The 12,673-nt window shown below is 42.1% G+C and overlaps 1 protein-coding gene and 2 long non-coding RNA genes across 5 annotated transcripts in view; 2 read left to right on the top strand and 1 right to left on the bottom strand.

Moving 5' to 3' along the window:
• LOC307219798 overlaps nucleotides 1–12,673 on the top strand; it is a 423,907-nt gene that overhangs the window by 67,810 nt on the left and 343,424 nt on the right. The gene's annotated exons all lie outside the window — the stretch shown is intronic.
• The window catches only part of MMP16 (matrix metallopeptidase 16), a 170,613-nt gene that overhangs the window by 20,748 nt on the left and 137,192 nt on the right, over nucleotides 1–12,673 (top strand). The gene's annotated exons all lie outside the window — the stretch shown is intronic.
• Nucleotides 4,476–11,722, bottom strand: LOC307219780. 2 transcript variants are annotated; one of them, XR_013840550.1, is made up of 3 exons: nucleotides 11,683–11,722; nucleotides 5,474–5,552; nucleotides 4,476–4,551 (listed from the first exon to the last, which is right to left on the bottom strand). It is a non-coding gene; the product is annotated as an uncharacterized lncRNA (long non-coding RNA). The 2 variants fall into 2 exon arrangements; XR_013840551.1 differs by lacking the exon at nucleotides 11,683–11,722 and adding an exon at nucleotides 8,072–8,303.

Raw genomic sequence — 12,673 nt, 5'->3', positions numbered from 1 at the left:
TTTTGGGCATGCCAGCAATTGATTTATTAGAAGCGGCAATGGGATAAGGACAAATGGACTATCTTAGACAAAAGAGCTTTCCAACCCAGGAGTCCAAATCTGGAGGGGACGGACCCTTTCTTATACCATGGCTAAATGAGAAGTTTGCCTATGATGCAAAGAAGGGTTTTGTCAGTGCCACTGGACAGCACTGACTGTTGGCATCAGGTGCCAATATGTATGCACCATAGATAGGTAAAATGTAATAGTAGAGTGCAGAGAGCCAATTCTAATTTTAAGTGACTGAAAATAATTAAGAACTTGTGCTTTGAGAGTGGAGCACAAGGCTGCAGAGAGATCCCATCTCTGTGCAGCGATCAGTGCATTTGTACCAAAGGTCCCATCTTCTGTCATCTGCTTACTAGTGCTATAGGGTAGTGTGATTGAAACTACATATTAGCATCTCAGAAAAAAAGTACAGAAATATTGGCTTAATTTCTTAAAGACAGCCACTGCCTATGTACTTGAGGTTTTCTTTATAAGGGCGGTAGAGGTTGTCAAGAGATGCCTGGAAAGCAATTTCATGTAAAGAAAATGATATCTCGCTTGAGGGGAAGAAAGACTGTAGGGTAAAAAATTAAGTTGTAGTTTAATCAACCATGACTACTTCAGAAGAGGCATTTATAGCAGTGCTTAAAAAGAGATGAAGGGGAGGGGAACCCATTCTTCTATATGCTATCCATTCTTAACCTCTGGGGGAATAAAGTGAAGGGCGAATGTACAAATTTCAGAAGATTTGCTGGTGCAATTTCCATTTTCAGTGTTGTAAATAATTTCTCCTCCTGGAAAGTATAGCCCAGGTTTTAAATACCTGCAATAATACTAGTCTTATTAAAGTCACTTGGATGCATAGTATTGAAATCTGATGGAGAGAAGTTTAATCATGATTACTTGCTTGCATGAAACCAAAAATTCATGTGCAGTTCAATGCTCGGTGTACTGTATTTACTGGGGTGCAAGTCTGCTGTGTCCAATGAGGTGCAATCTTATAAGCTTCCTAGAGTCCCAGTAAGGAGAAAAGGCAAGATAGAAATAAATACAAAAAGTAGTGCATATAGGCTGCAATCATGTTATATATATGCCTGGTTGTAAGGTAATCCACTGGGCTGTTAATAGTGTGTAAATTGATCTCTTATGACCCAGATTATAATTAATACTAAAGCAGGAATCAGGTTGTAGAGTCATGCAGCCACTTTTCAGTCTTGGGTTTAATCAGGATTCTTCATTGAGTTTAGTAACATATTCAGCTTCATTATAATGTATATGGGTGAGATTCACCTGGAATACTGAAAACAGTTGTCGTTGGCATCTGTCTGTCTAGGGAGACAATGGAGGAGTGCACCTTTGAAAGTGAAGTCAAATTGTTGGAAGTTGCAGCATCTGCTGTGGCTGTAGAGACCAAAACGAGAGTGACATGTTTTGTTGCAGCCGGGGCATATGAAAGTGTCCAGTTGTGCTGCTACAAATGCACCATGGCGTTTCTTTTAGTAACCTTACAGGAAGCTGCCTTATAGTGGGTCCGTCTATTGGTCCATCTAGCTCAATATTGGTAGTGGCTCTCCAGGATTTCAGACAAGAATCTTTCTGAGCCTTGTTAGGAATTGAATCTGAGGTCTTTTGGCATGGAAAGCATGTATTCCACCATTGATCTTCCCAGTGGTTTTGTGCTTTTTTTAATTTACAGCTACATAGGCTGTGTTGCAGCCCAGCTGACTTCCCATTTTCTTCTCTGTCCCCTGCACCCACCCAACTCATCAAATTTTTAAAAAATGAAAAGAAGACACCACCAGGGTAGGCAATTGGTGATTAAAATATGCAGCTATTTCGCTCAGGAAAGCTGAAAATCTATATGCAAGTTCCTGTAACATTTTTTTCCCCTTTTGTTGTCTTATTAGTGAAACTTGTGCCTAGTATTTAATCAGTACTAGGAATATTTATTTAGCTTAGGGATTTTAAATGCTTTCCCTGCTTTGCTGTCCTTTATGATGGTTTGACCCATTTTGTTCTGGAGGTCCCTGTGCCAAAAGGCCTTTCCCAAAGAGCCGTTAACAGTACAGTCCTATACGTGTCTAGTCAGAAATGAGCCCTGCTGAATTCAATGAAGTTTGCTCCCAAGTACAGTGGTACCTCGGGTTACATACACTTCAGGTTACAGACGCTTCAGGTTACAGACTCCGCTAACCCAGAAATAGTACCTCGGATTAAGAACGTTTCCGAGCACAATTCAAAGTGTTGGTGCTGATCTTTAAAGCCCTAAATGGCCTTGGTCCAGTATATCTGAAGGAGCGTCTCCACCCCCATCGTTCTACCCGGACACTGAGGTCCAGCACCGAGGGCCTTCTGGCGGTTCCCTCACTGCGAGAAGCCAAGTTACAGGGAACCAGGCAGAGGGCCTTCTCAGTAGTGGCGCCTGCCCTGTGGAACACCCTCCCACCAGATGTCAAAGAGAACAACTACCAGACTTTTAGAAGACATCTGAAGGCAGCCCTGTTTAGGAAAGCTTTTAATGTTTGATGTATTACAGTATTTTTTTATTTTTTTTTTGGAAGCCGCCCAGAGTGGCTGGGGAAGCCCAGCCAGATGGGCGGGGTATAAATAATAAATTCTTTTTATTATTATAACTTTGCTTCAGGATGAGAACAGAAATTGTGCTCCGGCGGTGCGGGAGCAGCGGGAGGCCCCATTAGCTAAAGTGGTGCTTCAGGTTAAGAACAGTTTCAGGTTAAGAACAGACCTCCGGAACAAATTAAGCTCTTAACCCAAGGTACCACTGTAAGTCAGGATGGCTGCCTAAGTCTTCCACAAAACAGTTCCAGTGTGGATACAAACAGTGCTTCACAAATTGTTTGGACTGGGTGCAAAGTCCTTGGAAAGGAAGCAGTGGAGACCCTGTTGCATATTGCACATCTCATTTAGATGAAAAGAAGAAGATCCATTCATCTTGGTAACCTGTATGGCTGTGCTATTATAGTCTGCGTGCCTCACGTTGTCAGGGCAGGATAGGAGGAGGCTGGTGCTTGCATGTCTCCATGGCGACCTTGGTGTTGGCCTGATGCCTGCAATCTGGCCTGTTCACAAAGCACCGTGCCCTGATGAATTATTTAGCTGCGCTGGAGAAAAATATAGCAACAGGCTCCCGCTGAGTGGCTGAGGAGAGCGGTAAGGTGACATCAGTAGCTTAGGCTGATGAGCCCAGGGGTTCGCAACAGCTAGCCAGCAGGATCAGTTTGCTTTTATGAAGGCTTTGCGTTTTTTTTTTTCTTTTTCACTTTGGCCTAGGATCTTCTTATTTTGCCCGTGAGGAGAAGCAGAAGGAAACATTTTGTTCATTTAATGACTTGCCAGTCACTTTGGAGCCCAACAATTACCCTGCAACAATTTCAGTGTTTTTGTTTTGTTTTGTTTTGTTTTGTTCTGTTTTATCATTTTATATGTTTCCATAGTTAGCAATTATACTAAGTAAAGATGGGAAGAATTCTGTGCATTGTAGAAATGGAGGCTGGACTGGTGGTAGACTGTCCGCACTCTTTTCTGTGTGCATTGGATACTTTATTGTTATGAAGCAACTGGGGATTTTGCTAGAGAGATTGTTGGGTGATGAAGGCTGAGTTGTATGTTATGTCAGTGGTGGGCTAGCTGCTTGCGGGGAGAGCACGCAAACAAAGCAGTTTGTCATTCCATGTTACAAACTGTAGTTACTGTGGGAGTAGAAATACTTAGAATCATAAAAATGTAGGGTTGGAAGGGACCACAAGGGCCATCTAGTCCAACCCCCTGCCAAGCAGGAATCTTAATAGAATCATGGAGTTGGAAGGGGCCACGAGAGTCATCAAGTCCAATCCCTTGCAGCATTGCAGGAATCTTTTGCCCAACATGGAGCTCAAACCCATGATTCTCATGCTATACCAACTGAGCTATCCCAGATAATTCCCGACAGATGGCCACCAAAGCTCTGTTTAAAAACCTTCAATGAAGGAGAGCCCACCACTTTATGAGGTACAGTGGTACCTCAGGTTAAGTACTTAATTCGTTCCGGAGCTCCGTACTTAACCTGAAACTGTTCTTAACCTGAAGCACCACTTTAGCTAATGGGGCCTCCTGCTGCCGCCGCGCCACCGGAGCCCGATTTCTGTTCTCATCCTGAAGCAAAGTTCTTAACCTGAAGCACTATTTCTGGGTTAGTGGAGTCTGTAACCTGAAGCGTATGTAACCAGAGGTACCACTGTAGTCCATTTTATTGTTGAACAGCTCTTGCCGCAACTCGTAAGGTCAGGATGCAATTTCTGTAAATGTACAAATAAATAAATGGTTTGGTCTGAATGAACTGCACCAGCATAAGACTCTCATGTTCCAGAAAAATAAGGTGTGTGGACGGGGGCTGTGTTTGCATGTGAGATGAGTTGGAGACCGTCTCAGCCTCCCATGTGGAATGACACCCACATACTTCTGCTTTAAGCATCTGCCATCCTTGCGGCTGGCTTGAGTCCACAAAAGCTTCTGCTGTCCTTGAACCTGGGGAAGACAGAGGCACTGTGGATTGGTGATTCCCACGTCTAGGAACACACATGGTACTGATTGAATGTCCCCGTGATGGTGCCAAGATGCCTGCCCTCAATTACCAGAGCAGTTTTGCATTTTTGGTAGGTTTTGCTTTGTGAATAAATACACAAATGTTTGCAGAGCATTTTTTTGGGTAAAAGATGGACAACTCCCCTGAAGCATGGGGGAGGGCAAGACCGAACTGTTGTTCAGTTTTCAGCTGCAGAGTCAGGCTTGCACAGCAGCTGAAAAATTCACCGTGAAATCTACACTTGCGTTTTGTGTGGCTTTGTGCCTGAGTTTTCATTGCGGAATTAATAATAATTTCAATACTTTTGCTTGAAAACCCACCAAAATATTAATAAACCTTTCCTTATACTGTATATGTTGCAATAATGGCAGCATTCCAAATATATCAGGTTGTCTCCCAGTTGAGCTGTGTTGGCCTTCCTCCAGGCGGAATACTCCAGATCCCAAATGATGCACAGGTCGCTGCCTGCAGCAAGAGTGGGCTGAGCTGGAATATATTTCACATTTGTGTTTTATTTTTTATATTCTTCCCTTCCTCTTAAAGGAGCCCAACATGCTTATTCCATTTTTTTGAGGGGGTAGGAGACAAATATGCAATATTTAGCTGCCAGCCCTGCCACAATGCTACTTACTGTGATACTACTACCCAGTGCTACTTGCCTTTAAAGGAGCTATCATATTTTTAGAACCTCAGTTGACCAGCTTCTGGGAATTTTGACTTCTTTCCATTTCAAAGTCTGGAAAAACGGTGTCTATCTGTTTTTGGGACACATCCCACCTGAAGCTAGTAGAACTACTTAATGTAGTGAGCACTCTAAATTTTAAAGTCTAAAAGATGGATAATAATAAGATACAGGACACTTACCTTGCTGGAGTGGAAATGAGTACTCAGGACTAAATGTGCAGAAAATAAGATGAGTGACTCTAAAACGCTCATTGGACACCTTTAAAATACAAATACTCTAGTAAGGAAGGCTGATACCACCAAGTTGCCGCATTTTCTCTGCCCACCCCCCTTTGTTCGGCTGATGTTCATAACCCAAATGGTTTGGACCGGGAACAGAAAGAAGTAATGAAATAGAATTTGCAAGGTTTATATATCTTTAGTTTTCAATTAAAGTTGAATGAGCTGTTTCTGTTAAGGCGCACAACACTCTTTTCTTTTACCACAGCAGACATATTTTGTGTTAGCTGTAGATTAAGTAAACACTTTTCAGCTTCAAAAATACTGATTATATTTCCTGTATAAAGGAAAGGAATAAACAATCCTACTCGGCGCACAAAAGCCTTTTGAGTGTGCTTTTGGCAGGAAGTTTTTGATTTAGAGCCGTAGAGTCAGAGAGTTGTAGAACTGAAATGGACTCCAAGGGTCACCTAGTCCAAACCCTTGCAATGCAGGAATCTCAACTAAAGCATTCATGGCAATCTCTGCTTATCAACCAATGAAGGAGAGTCCACAACTTGCTGAGGGACTGTTCCACTCTTACAGTCAAAAAGTTTGGAATATTGTAACTTGAAGCCATTGATTCGAGTGCTCCCCTCCAGAGTAGGAGAAAACCAGCTTTCTCCATCTTTCATAATAATAATGTGACAGCCCTTTAGATATTTGAACCCCAATAACTCATGGGACGCAGGTGGCGCTGTGGGTTAAAGCCTCAGCGCCTAGGGCTTGCCGATCGAAAGGTCGGCGGTTCGAATCCCTGCGGCGGGGTGCGCTCCCGCTGCTCGGTCCCAGCGCCTGCCAACCTAGCAGTTCGAAAGCACCTCCGGGTGCAAGTAGATAAATAGGGACCGCTTACCAGCGGGAAGGTAAACGGCGTTTCCGTGTGCGACTCTGGCTCGCCAGAGCAGCGATGTCACGCTGGCCACGTGACCCAGAAGTGTCTCCGGACAGCGCTGGCCCCCGGCCTCTTGAGTGAGATGGGCGCACAACCCCAGAGTCTGTCAAGACTGGCCCGTACGGGCAGGGGTACCTTTACCTTTACCTTTTTAACTCATGTGTCTATTTCAAACCAAGTTTTTCATTCTCAAAAACATTCTGTTGCTTGTGCTATAGTGCACAATGTATCTCCTTGCTATGAGTAGTGATTGCACAATTTGAAATACCCCTTTAAATGTAACTACTGTATTCAAAGGCAAATATAATGGTGGGTTCTCATCACTCAGTTGATTGCTGTATATGAAGGAGGTTCTGAACAGAAGCTTTTTGAAGCTTGGGAAGTTGTGGACTGGCCTGGCAAACCAGTAAATTATTCTGCCAGTTCCACATCATCCTGGCCCAGTTAAAACAATGATCCCATAGCATCTTTGATATTTGTGTGCAAGGAGAGACAAAAGTCTCAAGGGTACAGAAGAAGATTCAGTGGCCCACCACATTTTGAAAATGTCTTCAGCATTGATTCTCTCTTTTTCATGGTATCATGCAATGGAGGTCACTGCCCAAATTTATGCTTGTCTCAGAGATGGACCAATTTTGCAGTCTTCCAGAACCTTCCATTTCCCCCCTCACTTACCAGCAGAATGGTTTGCTTCTAAAAAGGGGCTTCAGTTGTATGAAATGCTCCTTGATGAATAGTAAGTGGACTTTGAAAGTCATCCAACTGTCATTTATATTAACTAGGGAAGAAATTTAATCTGAATTTGACTCAGCAGGTAGCTTGCTAGTTAAAATAACTCACACCTCTGTGTAAGTGCCCGACTTCATACTAGAGATATCAGAGAATTCCAATGGAAATGGGAATTGCCAATTTTTGCTTATTCATCAAGGTCCAGAATGGAAATAAATACAGTGAATATAATTGGTATTCACTGTTGTTGTTGCTTTCAGTTTGCAAATGATACATAATTGATTATTTTTTCCCTATTTGCATTGTGTTTGTTTTGCATTCAAATGAATGGGCTGGAAAAATGAAATTTACATAAGGGACACTTGACTTGGAAAAGACTTTCGGACAAGTAACTTTCCCCATCCCAATAGCTGAGATAGTACAGAAAGCCATGAAAAGCCTGTGCTCAGTGTTTGCATCTGTTCTCATGCACTAAATGTGTGTCTCTTGCATTCTGTGTGTCCTTCTCGGACCTCTGATCACACAAAATCTTGCAGGCTGTAAATTGCCAATCCTTGCAAGCTGAGAGTTATTATACAGTCATGAAATTGGAAGAGATCCAGTGTGGGATATCCAGTCCCTGCTCCACCCTAAAGAGGATATCCTCTTTGAAAATCTTCAAGCGTATTCTGTAAACTCTCTAGGTGGTTTGGCCTAATGGCCTAGTATCCTACTGCACTTCTGTTAAAAAAGGGGGAAAAGGAGAGGGGGGAGAAATTGTATTTATTGTAAAAATGTGGTTTGAGTTCATTGATTTCTTCTAGCATGTTTTACATACAGTGAGTGTATATATTGTCCCTGCTCAGAAGAACCAGAATAAAATATTTTATGGTATGTTTATAATTTGCTTTGCTTACTCTATAACGGCTGGATTTCTGCTGTAGCTAATGAGGAGCCTTGAATATTGTGACAATGTTGTATCTGGAGCAAAATGATGGTTTAGCTGACAATTCACAATGTGATAGCACGAGGAAGCTGAGTTGCTTCTTCTTTAAAAAAATACTTTTTAATTTATTTTCTTTTCTATAATTACAAACATGTCATATCAATAACATACATATTACACATCATCACCTCCTCCCTCCTGGACTTCCCTCAACTTCCATTTCTGATTTGTTGCCTCCTTATTATATACTGCTATTTTATACAATCCACTATATCATTCCTTCATCACATTAATTGTTCTTTATCAATAAAGATGTTAATGTTTATTTAAATGAAGCTGAGTTGCTTCTGAAGATTGTGGCCAGTCTAGACTAATAGGATTTCCCACTCCCTCCAAGCCCTTTGAGGGTAGATGTGTTTTAGGTTGTTTTTAAAATAATTAAACATGGAACTTCGTTTGAGTGTTTGAAAAGCTTTATAGTCATTCTTTCAGCAACTCTTACCATAACCCTGTAAGGTAGGCCAGCCATATTATTTGAACATGACAGTTGAGTGGCCTGCAGTAAGCTGTATGGCTGAAGTAAGGTATTTAGTACTCCACACCTCTTTAAAACGATATTCACTTCTGTAATTCCAGTAGTGAATGTGGTGTTTTCTTTTTGTCTGGTAAGTGACCAGACATTCTGGTAACTGCGAGTACTGTCTAATATATATTTTTCTGCAGGAATTATTTTTTCCTGTAAATTATACTACATGGTCCACAGCTAAGCATACAAGGTCAGGCTTGACTTTAATTAATATCAACCTCTTTCACATATTCACTTTGTCTTTAATTATGTGACCACATACTGTTTCTCATATACAATACATTATATATCCCCCTTGAAACTTTATCCCTATGTTTTTAAAGCTTCCTTTTGCACTGTAATTCCTAAACTCATTTCTACAAATGTTGGGCAGGCAACTTATGAGGTGCACCTCTTGGCTGACATGCTAGCATTAGGACAGCTCAGTTGGTAGAGCATTAGACTCTCAGCCTCTGGGTTGTGGGTTCAAGACCCACATTGGGTAAAATATTCTTGCATTGCACGGGGTTGGAATAGATGATCTTTGTGGTCCCTTCCAACTCTACAGTTCTATGATTCTAGGCAAGGCAAGGGAAGCAGGTCTCTGAGATTTGCAAAGTAGTAGAATTGGAGGGTTTGGAATACAGTGGTACCTCTAGTTACGAACTTAATTCGTTCCGGAGGTCTGTTCTTAACCTGAAACTGTTCTTAACTAGAGGCATGTTTCCGCTAATGGGGCCTCTTGCTGCCGCTGCGCTGCCAGCACATGATTTCCGTTCTCATCCTGGGGCAAAGTTCTCAACTCAAGGTAACTCTTCCAGGTTAGCGGAGTTTGTAACCTGAAGCATTTGTAACCTGAGGCATTTGTAACTCAAGGTACCACTGTATAATTACAAGTGACATTCAAACTCAGATCATAACTAGTTTGGCACGGTTCCTACACTAGTTCTCCCAGCCACCATAGCTGCCCTCTTCTCTTTCCTGGTGAAAAAATACCTAGTGGCGATGAAAATGGCTATTGCTACGGTTTCATTAGGCCTTGCTGTATCCTTGGGAAAAACACTGAAAATTTCTGGAATAGGTTCCGTTGCTTTCAAGGAAATGGGTGAATGCCAATAATCCAAAGTCAGAGAGTTGAGTGTATGCCTCTTTTCCTGAATAAACTTGCCTTTCTTACCCCTGTGTTTGCCTGTCTTCGACGATACAGCTGTAGGTTCCTATGCCCTACTAGTTCTCCCAGCAGAGTGCCCCAGTCCGTTAACTGATCTGTTGATTATCTTCAGAAAAAGTGTATGAATGTGAAAATAAGGGCCATGTGCTCTCTCCTCACACATCCTCCCCTATGATTATCAGTGGACCCATCCAATATTTTGAAATAATGGTCAAGTATTTAAAGCACCAATTTAGAACAATGGAAATGAAGATAAAGACTTGGGCTAATTTACAATGAAATCGCCACCACTAAGTTAGTTCATCACTATTTCACAACAGCGGCATCAAATTCTAAACTGTTGTAATCCTTTATTTCTGGCTCACCATGCAATGTTAATATGAGTATGTGTGAATACTTTTCACCAGACTGAACAGTTCTCCTTGGCATTTGTCCTGAAACTGGGGCCAGCACTGGAATTTTACAATTTTTCTTTAAAACAAAATCTAACCAAACAGATGAAGGAAATATAAAATACCATATATATATATATATATATATATATATGGCAGTACATGACTTTCTGAAATGAACTCTCCATCTCTCTCCGTAACTAAATGTCCTCCTGCTACCCTCAAAAGGGCTTTTTTGGTTGTTTCATAGAAAATTAAATAGCAGTCAAGTCATAGACAGTCAATTGCCCTGATTCTAACCTACTCCAGTGCAGCCATTGGAGTCTGTGCACAGCTTGTCATTTCACTTCTACTTTTGCAGAAATTCCAACTCCCAAGCTCTTTACAACTTGGGTCCAAACACCTTTGGAGTCCTGATCCCAATTTTCAATGACTCACAGTGTCATACTGCTCCAATCAATGATTTCCATCACCACCTCTTTCATTGTCCTTGAATCCAAATGTACTTTGGGGCACTACGTTCAGGGAAGGCTCCTGGTGGTGTATCCATTAGGCCCCAGAGCAAGGGTAGTCAAGGCATCATGAAGCATGTAAACTATGTGGGATAGCTCAGTTGGTAGAGCTTGAGACTCACAATCTCAGGGTTGTGGGTTTGAGCCCCATGCTGGGCAAAAAGATTCCTGCGTTGCAGGAGGTTGGCCCAGAAGACCTTTATTATTCCGTCCAACTCTACAATTCAATGATTATACAATGAATATTTTGGCTAGCTTGCCTTACAAACATGGACAAAAGTTTTTTAATAGTGTGAACTTCTTGAGACACTGCATCCCTCAAGTTGAACCGAACGCTTCTTGCAAATAGGTAAAGGGACCTCTGACCATTAGGTCCAGTCGTGGCCGACTCTGGGGTTGTGGCGCTCATCTCACTTTATTGGCCGAGGGAGCCGGCGTACAGCTTCCGGGTCATGTGGCCAGCAGGACTAAGCCGCTTCTGGCGAAGTAGAGCAGCGCACGGGAACGCCGTGTACCTTCCCACCGGAGCGGTACCTATTTATCTACTTGCACTTTGACATGCTTTCGAACTGCTAGGTTGGCAGGAGCTGGGACTGAACAACAGGAGCTCACCCCGTTGCAGGGAGATGAACCGCCAACCTTCTAATCAACAAGCCCTAGGCTCTGTGGTTTAACCCACAGCGCCACCCACATCCCTTGCAAATATGTGTCACCCACGTTCTTGCAAATATGTGTCATAAAATTCTGACAGCCACTTTTGTTAGAAAAAAAGGTTCTTTGGAGCTAAGCAGCCACTGGGACGCAAGACCTCTGTTTTTCTGCAGCAATTCTCCCTCCTCTCCAGACACCTTGAAGTTCAAAGGCCACCCTGAAATCATAAAACTGCCAAACGTGTGTTCATTATGATTATATGTGCTGAAGTTCTAATTGTGTTCAACCCACCTTGAATGGACTGTGAGATGAACCTATGGCTGGTGAAAAATGAATGTTTTATGACTCAGAATGCCAGAGAACAGAAGGCCTTATTACATCAGATAAGTGTTGCTATGCACAGCAGATGTTATGCCACTACAGGATACAGAATCTATGGGGACAGTCTTCCATATGGTCTTGCGGCAAGATAAACCCTTGGTGGATGCTGCTTATGTGCAATATATTTTCCATTTTCCCAAACTGGGAATGCAGCTGTGGGATAGTAAGGCCTAATTAATCATTTATTGCAGATTTACAATTTATTGCCCAGAGATGCCTATCTCAGTTATTGATTTTGGTGATCCCCCTCCCCCATGTAGCTGTTCTATAATTGCATTTTTATGCAGCAATAAAAAACTAAAGCATATGTATTAGTGATAGGAAAGACCATTGTCTGTGGCTAAATGGTATCTGCTCATTCAAATGCAAGTGTCAACTGCATATGTTCAGAGTGTCACAGTACATTTTGTTTTCTGTATCTGGGTTCTCAAAAATACTGTGATAATAAAGGGCTGGGGAGTCTCATTATGCCTTCCTGGTTTACACATACACAGCTCCAGGAATTAACATTTCATGTTTATTCTTAAGAATAGAGTGCTATTCAGGGCTCTCCCCCTCTTCCCTCCAGGTAGGAATAGTCTACCTGATTCTTATTCTAGCTGTTTGTTCAGATCCCACCCTCTTAGGACATTAGTTAATGTGAAAATGGGATGGAATGGATTTGTGGATGGAAATGTGTAAAATTGGCATGGACCAGAAGTACAAGTCTCTCCCTAGGGCAAGACAGAATGAAGGACGATCTTTTCCTGAAATTAGCAGGTTGAGTTAATAACGGGAGACTGAAACAGCTGATGAACAGTTGGTTAAGGATAATTGACCTGGCCAACCAAAGTTATGATCCAATTTAGATTTGGATTCACCTTGTCTGTTTTTTGTTGTTCTGTGTTCTGGTAGTGCTATA

The sequence above is a fragment of the Podarcis cretensis genome (assembly GCF_951804945.1).
Source record: "Podarcis cretensis genome assembly, chromosome: 7".
Classification (NCBI taxonomy): Eukaryota; Metazoa; Chordata; class Lepidosauria; order Squamata; family Lacertidae; genus Podarcis; species Podarcis cretensis.
This window is presented reverse-complemented; position numbering and strand designations above follow the sequence as displayed.